Here is a 12,660-nt window from a genome sequence, read left to right on the forward strand (position 1 = left end):
CGAGGGAGGTAAGTGGGCTGCTCTCTGTTTTGTACTGTATGAGATGATGAAAGGTTGAAAAATCCTACCATACTATTAGTGTGAACAGATATGCACACATGCATTTACACACGCGCACGCACACGCACACGCACACGCACACGCACACGCACACGCACACGCACACACACACACACACACACATTAGGCTCAGACGATTTTGTTGGCAATGGTTGATGTTGACGAAGCACGTGCACTGCAAAAAAGCCCTCTAAAAAAATAAGTAAAAAATATAGTGTTTTAGGTGAAAAATTGCTTATTTTGAGCAAAATAATCTGCCAGTGCAGCGAGCAAATTGGACTTGGTAAGAATTCTTAAAACAAGAAAATAAAATCTAAGCGGTAGGTATAGAAAAACACCTGAAATAAGTATAAAAATCTTATTTTTCTGTTGCTTGTTAAGATTTTTGCTCTTATTTTAAGCAATTTCTTCTCCTTTATTAGTCATTATTGCTTAGAATTAGATGTCCTCCAAGAAATTATTGCTCAAAACAAGCATACAAGACGCTTAAAACAAGGCAAATTTACTTGTTTCCAGCTCATTTAAAGTCTTAAAACTAGTCTGATTTTCTTAGCTAGAATACTTATTTTCTCATGTAGAATTAATATCTTGTTTAGGTGTATGAGAAAAATATACTTGACAAGAACTTCAAAACATTTCTTTTATTAATATTTCATCAGCTGGAAAAACATGCTGTCAAACGATAATAAAACACCAAAATCTTGACAATATAATCGTATGATTAAACAGAAATTAAACAGAAAACCTGAAATTATCAGTGTACTGTAACACATTAATTAATGTGGCCTGTTCAGAAATGTCATCTTTTTCATGAATGCTTACAACCACCATCAAATTCTAAGTAATGTCATAATCCCTTGGGTCAGATATGCAGTCAGATATCTTTGGCCGAAAAGCATACTCTCATCAGAACAGTATGTGTCTATTTACTCACTTATTTACTTAGACATTCATGAAAAAGATGTTATTTGTGAATGGACATTTTAGAATTAACCAACTGCCCGCAGGAGCACTTTTGACTCTTTGATTCTTTCTCAAAGTGGGGGAGGAGAGGGAGAGAGAAATGTTTTTAATTATGATATCAATGTGTCCATGAAGTGCTACTGAGACGTTATTACGCCTTTCCTTATAGTGCTCATCTTTTAATCTGCATAGCCAATGTTTAGAAAAAAAGCCCCTCAATGATACTCAATGCCATGCTGACAAAAGACAAAAAAGGACAAAAAAATCATCAACTCAGATCAGAGAACAGCACACAAAAGTATTAATAGAAATGCGATGGATTGTCCTTTTATACAATGGCTTAGAACCTGAGATTGCCAGTGTCCAACATATTTACTGTAGTTTATAGTGATTGGACCTTTTGGGCATATTTTCCCAAATTCACCAGAACATATATTTCAGTTCATCTGGATACTTAAAATTGTAAATCCAAATCCACAGAGTTGAGATTGAGGGTATATACCGGTAACCGAGTCCAAACAGCATCACACATGCACAAGAGATGCTCCGAGTTCACTGTACAGCTCCATGCCTTGTATCACAGTCTCTGGCACGGGATGTTCCTTGCAAACCATATACGTAGATGTGCAGTCTGCCTTTGGATCACTTCGCCACTCCAGTCCTGATGGTGGAAAAAGAAAATGCAGAAAGCTAAACACTGTGCACACACTTTTTATGTAGATTTAATGGCACTAAATGTAAAAATGCTGATATCTAGTGAATGACAACCATGGCCACTAATAGGGGGCATTTAATAGTGTGCTTGTCAGTGATATGCAGGTGCCATTTATCGCATGCTCTCTTTATTGGGGTGCAGACCGTTTGTGAACACCATAATCAGAACTGTTCAAAATTCAGAGTCAGTGAACCTAGAGGTGGGCCATGCATCTCCCACACCTAATGTCTGACCTTCTAATACCTAATACCCAACTTCATTAGATTGTTTGCAACTCAAACACAATGTTTCCATTAGCTGCTGGAGCCATGAGTTATCCTACCTTCCTTCTGGCAACGCCTCCCTTCTCCTTGACAACCTCCAAGATGCTTCCTCAAGTATCTGTCAGGCACAGGAACTCTGCATTAACCTGTCAAAGACACATTACAAGAAAATTACATGGTTGTCAGGCCCAGTTGTGTTGTGCTTCCTGTCTGTCCTGTGACTTGTCACTATGTCTTTCTATCTCTGGGCCTGCAGGTGGGGCAACACCTGTGGTCAAGCCACAAAGACATCCTACAGGACAGACATACAACAACACTTAAATACTATCTGTTATGACATAATGTACCACCACACTTACTTCACTTAATGTCAGCAACGCAGGCCATGCGGTGTAGACTGCCAGCTTATCTTAGACAAGCCTTTTGCACCTATGACAAAACACATAATTAGACTGCTGGAGTTGATGTTACAGAAATTACAAGATAAGATGAGGGCTAACATCACAATGGCATTGACTGACTTCTTGTAAAACCTAAATTGAGACCAGGGGTCAAGGAGAGTAGAGTAGCCTCAACCAAATATAATCTGCCATATCAAATACATCGTCACCACTTTTTAGACTGGGGAATATTGTCACCATTTAAGAATATTGGTAAATAAAGTGACTACAGCCACTTAAGACAGCGTGAAATTAAAGTGAATTAAAATATTTTCCACCATATCCATATTTCATACAATACAAAATAACTGTTGACACCATGCCAACATGAAAATGACAGCTAATTGGCTAAAAAATATTTTTATCCTCATTTTGCTTTGGTGTAAGTAAAGTGTTCAAGCAGAGGGTAAAGTGTAAAACAATTGAACATGGACAGAAATCCTACCTTTTACAATGACTGTCTTCAAAGTCACATCTTCCACTAGCACAGGGGGTAACCATCTGTGAAGTTGAAAAACAGAGATGAACCTTTTCTCATAATATCGGCAAACATGGCTTTTCAAAGGTGATATTCAGGACTGGCCAATAGTGACGCCCATTACAAAAAATATAATACATATTTTGAGTAACATGTGGGGCATTACAGGGCAATAGCAAGCTAGAGAGCATTAGCTAGCTGCTAAGCTAAACAGCAGCAGGTGTTAAATTATGTTTGAAATAATTGTGCTGGTAAATTACACTTCAGACTCGATAAACCTTAAGGTTATTTATTTTTTTACTCCTAAAGATGTTGCACAAGATAAGCTAATGTTTAAGAGTGGATATTTGAATGCAAGACAAACAGCTTGTCAGATCACACAGCATGATCTAACAATATTCGTATCAGTTAACTTTCCATACAGACAAAAGCGCCAAAAACATCACAATAGCGTAGTATACTTCACAAATGACTGTAATAGTGTCTTAATACAAGCATATTGCCAAAGATGACAAGGATTGAAACGGATTGTGAAACTTACCCGCTGAAAACGATTGCCTCAATTTCAAAGCAGGAGACCAACTGACGAACAGGAAGTGACGTAATTCCATTTCCGGTTTTACCCTTTGGTGATTTTTTTTGTTTTTGTTTGTTATCCCACCTGAATTACAGCATGAATTTCACATATATAGTTTTGATTTATGTAAAATATTTCTGTAACAATAAGGTAACAACTTGGTGCCAGCAGGAAGAAGATAAATACTGTCAATGAAAATGTGTTTCGACAATAGGCGATTCATTTCTTACTGCCACCTACTGTTTTGGAGTATGATGTGCATGTCAGTTAATATTATGAGCTTTTTTCAAGTGCATAGGCCTACATTATTTGTTTAGATTATTTGTTTAAAAAATAATACGCGGACAGTTCAAATGGTGTTTATATGATTTCAATATTCCTTAAAGGGACACTGTTCAGGAAATGGTCAAAAAAGGTACTGCAACTATGCTGCTCATTGAAACTGGGCTGCCTATTGCCAAATTTGATCTTTACATGAAAGTTTACTAAGTAATAAACAAATATTTTCTAGTATGGTCCAAGTAAAGTCATTTTTGCAGCTAAAAATGGCTATTTTTGGAAATTCAAAATGGCGGACCATGGAGAAGATCCCCCTTTTCATGTATGAAAAGTGCAATTTTCCCAGTCATATTGAATACTTAGAATTTGATGCTGGTGGTAAGTATTCATGAAAAAGGTAACTTTAGTGAATGGGCAGCATGAATTCTGGAAATAAACAACTAAAAATCTCACACAGTGTCCCTTTAAATTGTTTGTATACATATTTCTTAATATTTACCAGGACCCAGAAACATTTTTTGAGTGTGCCTTAAATGAACACAAAAAAACCTGTTGCCCTTGCTGTTGCAGTTGTGCAAAAGGAAATAAAACGTGCATTGAAGCACTTTATTTTGTCAAATCATATTGATCTAGATGTTATAACTTCAGGTAGGCTATAGGCCTAGGTTTGCATATTAATAGGCCTATACAAGACATGTCCAATTAGTGTAACGATGGAATCTAATGATAGATAACAAACTAAAAATGTCGTCTTGACAGATGCTGATATTTCTGAAGATATTCACTTTTTATCAGCAGCAAGGACCATGCTATACATCTTATCATAGAATTAAGTGAAATAACTCACAACCTTTTTTGCTCTGATGACGGAAACTTTACAAAAACTGAGACAGAGCAGCATCTTTAAAAAGCAGCATCCTGAACAACAACGTGCCCCCTAAACAACATTATATGCAACATTTACCTTCACCCTGGGTACTTTGATGAGACACGTGTGCATGAGGTTAGAGTCAAAGCATTATTTTTTTATTCTAAATTTCTAAATTAAATTAGGCCTATAAAATGTCTGCAAATGTCTTGTAAATCAAAGCAAAATGGCCCTGCCGTGGGCAACTGGTAGGGCACTCGTCTGCCGTGTGGCCAACCCGGGTTCGATTCCCGGTCCGGGTCATTTGCCGACCCCTTCCCATCTTTCTACCCATTCGCCTCCTGTCCACCTCTCAAACTGTCCTGTCATCAATAAAGTTGTAAAAAAGACCAAAAATAATCTTAAAAAAATAAAATAAATACAATCATAGCAAAATTGACGAAAGTAGCCTACCCATCAAACAAACAGTATATTTGCTCATGAAAAAGAATTGGGCCACACATCAGCGGTATCAAGGCGTCAGAGGCATATGTCAGTTCAAAGATTAGATTTTTTGAATATCATCTCTGAAATGGATGTTTCTTGGTAACAATTAGGAAAGACAATAATCACAGATATGGGACTCCCTATTTTTTTTTGAATATATTTTAGTGATTCATCTACAGTATATTTTGCGGTGAATTTCAAGTGTTTGACACATTGAGATGGGATACAGATTTACAATCATGAAATTGCTATGCCAAATGCTGCACAGACAACAGAAATGTCAAAGCTATGAATCTTGAATGGAAATCTCATTGGCCCTATTCATTTTTATGCAATCACAGTTGATTAGCTAGAATATCTTAGTGAGATCGAGCCGGTTCTTAAAACAGGTTCATTTGGATTGTCTTATTGTCTTGAAACAAGTAAAAATGTACTCACAGTCTAATTGTTAATGCGACTCTGTCAGTATGTGTTCTATTTTAAGAAAAAAGCTGCTCAGAACCAGTTTTATTATCTAGGTAGGATAAAAAAGATGAATTTTCTTGAAACAAGTCAATTCATCTTAACAATAGTCAGTCTTACCAAGAAAATACATTCAAAAACAAGTCTAATGAGACCAAAATGCTGAATTCAAGTATATTACACTTGTACAGATTTTCGTTTTTTGCAGAGCGAGAACTTTTTGTCACAATGTGGGTGGTATTAAATACAGTGCATTTAAAGTCGGCCACAAATATGCACAAGACAATGAGCTTGCACCAGTTTGATGTACTAACACACCACGTGTGAGGTGTGGGGGGACAGGTGGAGAGGAGGAGCTGAAGTGGGGAGCAGTGCTAACTTGTGTAGGGGTGTGAGACAAGACTCATATCCTCACATGAGTGAGTTGCTGACCCACTATGGGAGTGTGACTTCGGAGGCGGTCTGCAGACGAGCATTGCCATCGACGGGGATAAGGAACTGCAGGGGTTGCAAGATCCGACTGCAGTTGCATTCATCCCGTGATATTTTGACACCATGTGACATGTCACCTCGTCGACCCAACATGACTGAAATTAAGAAGTTGGACAGGAAATCTAACCATCATGCACTGCTTTTCATCCAGAGTGCATTTCTGTCTGCATGCGCATGCAGACGTTGATGGAAAATCGAATGAGCTTACTGCTGCTCCACAGTAAACAACACAGGAAGAGTCCAGCGGCCCCTGATGGAGCCCTCTCTTTGTTTGTTTTTATTTCCACATTCATCGCTTTTTCTCTTTCTCTTTGTCTTCCCATTTTTCTTTCTCTCCCAATCGCTTTTTATTTCTGAAGTCGGGGCATTTGAATTGTAAATACGGCCTCATCTGCATCTTTCTGTCACCATCGCAGCATATTTTATCTGGGGGAAGCATCTGCATCAGTGGGGATGTATGAGGCATCAAAGGCTTGAGTCTGGGCAGGAAAAGAGAGACAGCGCTATGCTTATTAACTATGACGGCCTGTGCCAGCCGAGCGCACCTTTATTAGAAATCACAGCACACTTGTATTATGCCGTGTGCCCCCAGCACACGGTCATGGTTGTTGTGGAGCTCTCTAGATTAGAAGAAGAGGATTTCTTGTCTCTGTCTTCAATGAGATGGAGATGTGATATGCCTTTTCATGTTTGCTACATCTGTGTGTGTGTGTGTGTGTGTGTGTGTGTGTGTGTGTGTGTGTGTGTGTGTGTGTGTGTGTGTGTGTGTTTGTGTGTGACTGTGAGTGTGAGTGTGTGTGTGTGTGTAGCTGCGTGTCGATATCATTCCAGGATTAAAACGTCCTTTCAACTAACATGGTCAGACAGAGATAGTGGCATTGCAACATTAAAACTTCAAAGCATGGACTTAACCTACCTTCAGGCTAAAGACTTGGTCTCCAAACAAAGGCCTGTGGGCCAAATCCGGCCTGGGCATGGCAAACATTTGGCCCGCCATGAGGTCAGAACAAATGAAAACACGCAAAAATCTGATCTCTGTCCAGACATCCATATTGTTTCTCATTTGATTGGGGTGTTGGTTTGGCCCACAGCCCCACTTAATCTACATTACATAATTTGGCACTTGGAGAAAAATAATCCGAGACCACTGGATTTAAGACTTATTTGAGGAGGACGACACATGGTCAAATGGCAAACATTACCGTCAGAGTGATGCAAATGTTAATCCCTGTTTTCTGAGTTTGCAAGACTCACCTTCTGTCAGGACTTGGAAACACCACAAATCTCTCCAATAGCAAGATGAATGCTATCTTCCCTCCCTGTAATAATTCATGGCCTGCTTTTGCTCAGTGAATGAGTGTGGGGTGTGTGTGCGTATGCGTGTGCATGTGTGTGTGTGTGTGCACGTGCGTGCGTGTACTACGTGCGTGTGTGTGTGTTTGACTACGTATATGTGTGTGTGTTTTTCTCTTTGTAGGTGGATGTGAATGTTTGTGTGTGACAGTGTTTTCCACACACACATAGTCTACTTGTCAGCAGTGTGTTGGCATCTGAGTCAGATAGGCCGCTGATCACAGAGGTAAGAGCAGCCTTTCATCATGTCACTCTGTGGGATCTTTCTGTCTGCAGTGTTTACATACACACACACACACACGCACGCACGCACACACGCATGCAAGCACGCACACGCACACACACACCACACACCACCCTGTGTATTTATATTCCGTAAACACAGTCTTGTTTTGTACCCTCTGGGTGACTCCAATCTGACTGCCACACTCTTCGCTAGATGCCACAAATTGGCCGCCAGAAATGGAAGATGGCTACAGGTGCTGAATGCTGGCAGGGAGAATCAGAGAGCAAAGGTGGGCAGAATCAGACAGCTGAGAGGTCAAGCCTGGAGAGCCATCGCCATGTTTCACACCCACTAGACAAGGACTGGTGGAGAAGAAAACATGTCCCATTTTATTGTACTAAACCCGGGCAGAGAGAGAGAGAGAGAGAGAGAGAGAGAGAGAGAGAGAGAGAGAGAGAGAGAGAGAGAGAGAGAGAGAGAGAGAGACAGAGACAGAGACAGAGACAGAGACAGAGAAACAGACAAAGAGACACTCACAGAGACACACAGTGTAGGGAGGGACTGACAGAGAACGGTGCCGGTGTCCATTCCTGCACCTAGTCTTGCACAGATTGGTGTGTTCGTGCCGCAACTGTGAGCATACGAGAACTAGAAAGTTGGTTCATCTGGGTAACACTATTCCATGGGAGGTTATGAAAACGCTCAACACAAGACATGCCATGTGCGGAAAAGTTCAGAGCCTATTATAAATGTGTTTGGCAGGTAAGCACTTCTGTTCTCAAGTGTAACAGGTGCACGAACGGGCAGAGGCACCAGGACTCTTAGTTGGCCTGAAAACAGCGAAACAGAGACAGAGTGATTTAGGATATTCTCTTTTTTTTTCCTGTGGATCTTTTTGCAAGCATTGTGTGTGCCTCCATTGTTCTCTCTCTACTGGGTGTTGCCACTTATATCTACTTTTGTATTTTTGTATTTAGACCATCCATTGCTATTTCCAGTATACTACGCAGACTCTGCCAAGCAGGTCAGATTTTCCACAAGTGTTTCTGACCTCTTTTAGCCATTTGATTTGGCAACTTTTGACATATAGTAAAGAGAAAATATCTGGTGGAACCTCCCACTCCTGTTTTAATCACTGTTTCCTCAGAGCTTAAAATCAATCGCAACCTGAGGGTGCTGTGGCGCGGTGCGGTAATACACCTGTGCCATGAACGGGCAATATTGCCCATGGGGACCCAGCTTCGAATCTGACCTGATTTCTCAACCCTTCCTCATTTCTCTCTCCCACTAATTTCCTCTCCCTGCTACAGTCCAAAAACATATTGCATTCTTTGCTGCTATCCATTTGGTGTTATTACCATGCTAACAAAAGCAGCAACTAAAGTTTAGGGGCTCACGTTACATAGGCCTACAGTATGTAAAATGACTGCTTCACAAGTGGTTAATACACATGTTTTGTCACAGTCAATGTGATCTCTATTAGAGGTGTAAATAAAAATAGATTTGTATCGATGAATCGATCATACGGCCGACGATCGAATCGAATATCGTATCGTATTGTGGGGCATTCTTGAGTATTGAAAATAATCAAATCGCTGGCCCCTCCACAATGCCCTAGCTCCATAACATAATGGAAGTAGAAAAGCAATTGGGGAAAATCGAATCAAATTGTATCGTATGGTGGGCTTTTCTTAAGAAGGCCTTTCAAAAATAATCAAATACCTGAAGTAATCGATATCGAATCATATCGTCATGAAGGTTATGATTTACACCCCTAGTACGTATCTACTGTTTGTAATTTACACAATCAAATAACTTGCATGGCTGCTTTCATACGTGCAGCCAATGGCAGTGATAAACTGATGGCTGAAGTGCCCTTTTTCCCCTATTTACTCTCCAGCCTTGAATTACTGCATGTTTCTTATTTCCCCTGGTGCTTAAGCCAGTTTCGGTCAGACAGTTTGTCATTACATTTCCCGCATCTCATGAAAAACGATACCTTCAAATGAAAAATGGACGCTGCTTGCTATTTTGCGGTATGATATTGAATCTTTCGAGGATCAATTTGGGCAATTCATGTATGAGGAGTGGGGATGGGGGGGAGGTGTCATTTAAAACCCACACACGCACAGGCATAAATAAATGGACCTTATTGGAGGGGTGTGTGATGAATACCCATGCGTGGAAACCCCTGCGGGGCGTTACTGCTCTTCCGTCTCCCCACCGATTTGACATGAGTGAGGCAGGGGACCCAGAACGCAGTGAGCACTTCAAAGAGGCTTTGCACAGACGTAACGGCATTGCCCATCACCCAGAAAATGTAGGCTCATAGGCTTACACACACACACGCACGCACCCATGCGCACGCACACACACACACACACACACACACACACACAAGAAGTGCAGTACACACAAAATGCCCTTCATGACTCACTATTCTTATTCTCTGATCAAAAAAGACCCTTTTCACACATTTCACATTGTATTGTAGACTATACACATAGTTCATGAATGTGAACAGTCTGTGCAATTTGGATCCCTGTGAAAAATAGGCTTACATAAGGATGGCATAAGAATGACATTACACATTACTGATGATATTGAGTGTTGTTGTAATGCGCCATTCAGGCTTTGAAATGTCATGACACCCAATCCATGTCAACTTGACATTCCAAAAACCAAATGACACATTATGACACCAGTCAAAAGCGTCAATAATGTGCCATGTTTCTTAACATGTCATTCATACGCTGGCTACATGACAGCCTGTAAGTAGACCCCAATAAAGTGTTACCAAGAAGTCAAACAAGTGACACCGATCCCCTCTCCCTTCCCCATCCATCCTTCCACCTACACCACCCTGAAGCAACAGCACACCCCACCACACCACACCACATCACCATGGAACATTACAACACTTCCATTCATTATTTATTACATTTTTCACTGAACATGCTGTCTGCTATCTATATATGTGCCATTGTCCTCCTTTTATCACATCAGTCTGTGTCCGTAATGCCTTTATTCTCTTCTGACAACTGAAACCATGTGCCGAGTGCCATACTTGCAATCCACTACAAAGCTTAGTACATGGGTTTTTATACCCTTGCCTTTTCAAAAGGTAGCCACAAAAAGAAAAAAAGATATATGCCCTCAGCAAAGAAAAATATATCTGCCCATATTATTCAAATATTCTTGGCCTGTTGAGGGGTATGGCGTTGTCATGTTGTGCATTTTTATACCTCAACACAGCAGCAATACTGTACAATGAAATTTTAATTGTGTAACTTGTGGTGCCTCTTGGCCAAGAATGGAGATTATACTCTACATGGGTTTTGCTTAAGTAAAAGGTTAGATAAAACAAATATACGTCAGTACTGTAGCAGTACAGTAGTATCCATCAATGTTTCTGTCCCTACCTGAGATCTGCCAGCCCTCATCCTGTCCCCCTGTCTTATTTTGTCTCCCACCCTGAGGCCCTGCTTAGGCTAGCAGGGAAGTGAGCATTTATATTACTGACGCATCGCATGCTCCCTGTGTGCCGCAGCATCTCTCTGTTAGTCTCTTTCTAGCTGTGTTTTTCACTGTGTTTCCATCACAGTCTCCATCTGTTCTTGTCTTGTTCTGTCTTGAGTCTCCACCCTTTCTCTTCCATCTCTCTCTCTCTCTCTCTCTCTCTCTCTCTCTCTCTCTCTCTCTCTCTCTCTGTCTCTCTCTCTCTCTCTCTCTCTCTCTCTCTCTCTCTCTCATATATATACTATGTGTCTGTTTATTTCAACTCACAGCTACTTACAAGTATATGTCAGAGGAAAGAAGAAAGGTCTCTAGAAGTCATTCCCCAAGTACATGCGTCTGAATATTAGAAAGCAGAGCACTGAGGCACACCAAGTCTCCTGCTGGACTCCAAAAGCATCTACTGTGCAGCTCTGTGGAGCATTTCATCATGGAGAGGCCCAACTTCCTCCTGGCTGTCACATCAAGCTCTTAGCGCTAGACGTCAAAGACGACTTGGCTGCTATATCAAACTTGCTGATGGAGCTTAGGCTGGCAAAGACCCCCATTGACAGGATATTCTCAAAGGATCAGGGGAATGCTATGCAGCATCATAAGCAGTATGGGTGGACCCAGCCTATCTCAACACAGCAGGCTGACATACACAGTACTGTACTATGTGTTGGTCCAGGCTATCACACCATGGCAGGCTAGTACTGTATACACACAGTACTATGAGCTGGCCAAAGGTGTCAAAAATAAAAGTAAATTCATGGTGTAAGTACAACTCTAGCACCTGTTATTACGTAGCTGCTACATCATTTACTCCATTGTGCCAAATGAGGTAGATAGACTGTATTGTTATTAAAAAAACCCCCCACTAAAACCAACCTAACAAGGACACCACAAACAGCAACCAGCTGTATCAAACCATTGATTATATATATGTTGTAATGATGACTAGATCCTTACTTTGCGGGTAACAGAACAGCATAAACTGTTAGTACAACTTCAACACTGACAGTGCAGTGTGACTCAGGCAACTTTCTGAAGTTGTGTCAAAATAGGCCAATTGTATTCAGTGTTACAGGCAGTGGGCCTATGAGCAGGGGCCAGGCTCATCTCAATATCACAAATCAAGCTTTTGAGAACTTAACCTTCAAAGAACTTCCCTTCTTCTTCCTCTCTTCCGCTCTTAATAATAATAATTGTATTTGTATAGCACTGTGTCATACAAGTCATGTAACTCAAAGTGCTTAACAAATGGGATCTTCCTCTCCTATTCCCTTCCCTCTCCTACACAATAACACGTATAATCCAAAAGACCAGGAAACTGGAATCAACCCTGATAAAAATGTTAGCAATGAGTCATCAGGGCCACCTTAGAGCAGAGTCCTTGTGCTGCTGCTGCTGCTGCTGCTGCTGCTTGCGTACAGATCTACAGTTTCCATAAAATCTCAATGAGGAGGCTAGAATGAGTGTGTGTGTGTGTGTGTGTGTGTG

At 40.8% G+C, this 12,660-nt stretch overlaps 1 protein-coding gene and 1 long non-coding RNA gene across 3 annotated transcripts in view; both read right to left on the bottom strand.

Moving 5' to 3' along the window:
• The window catches only part of LOC134453547 (uncharacterized), a 125,023-nt gene that overhangs the window by 54,109 nt on the left and 58,254 nt on the right, over positions 1-12,660 (bottom strand). The gene's annotated exons all lie outside the window — the stretch shown is intronic.
• Positions 1,449-3,453, bottom strand: LOC134453546 (uncharacterized). The gene is made up of 4 exons (XR_010035647.1): positions 2,887-3,453; positions 2,361-2,430; positions 2,061-2,147; positions 1,449-1,684 (listed from the first exon to the last, which is right to left on the bottom strand). It is a non-coding gene; the product is annotated as an uncharacterized LOC134453546 (long non-coding RNA).

The sequence above is a fragment of the Engraulis encrasicolus genome, chromosome 8, assembly GCF_034702125.1.
Source record: "Engraulis encrasicolus isolate BLACKSEA-1 chromosome 8, IST_EnEncr_1.0, whole genome shotgun sequence".
NCBI lineage: Eukaryota > Metazoa > Chordata > Actinopteri > Clupeiformes > Engraulidae > Engraulis > Engraulis encrasicolus.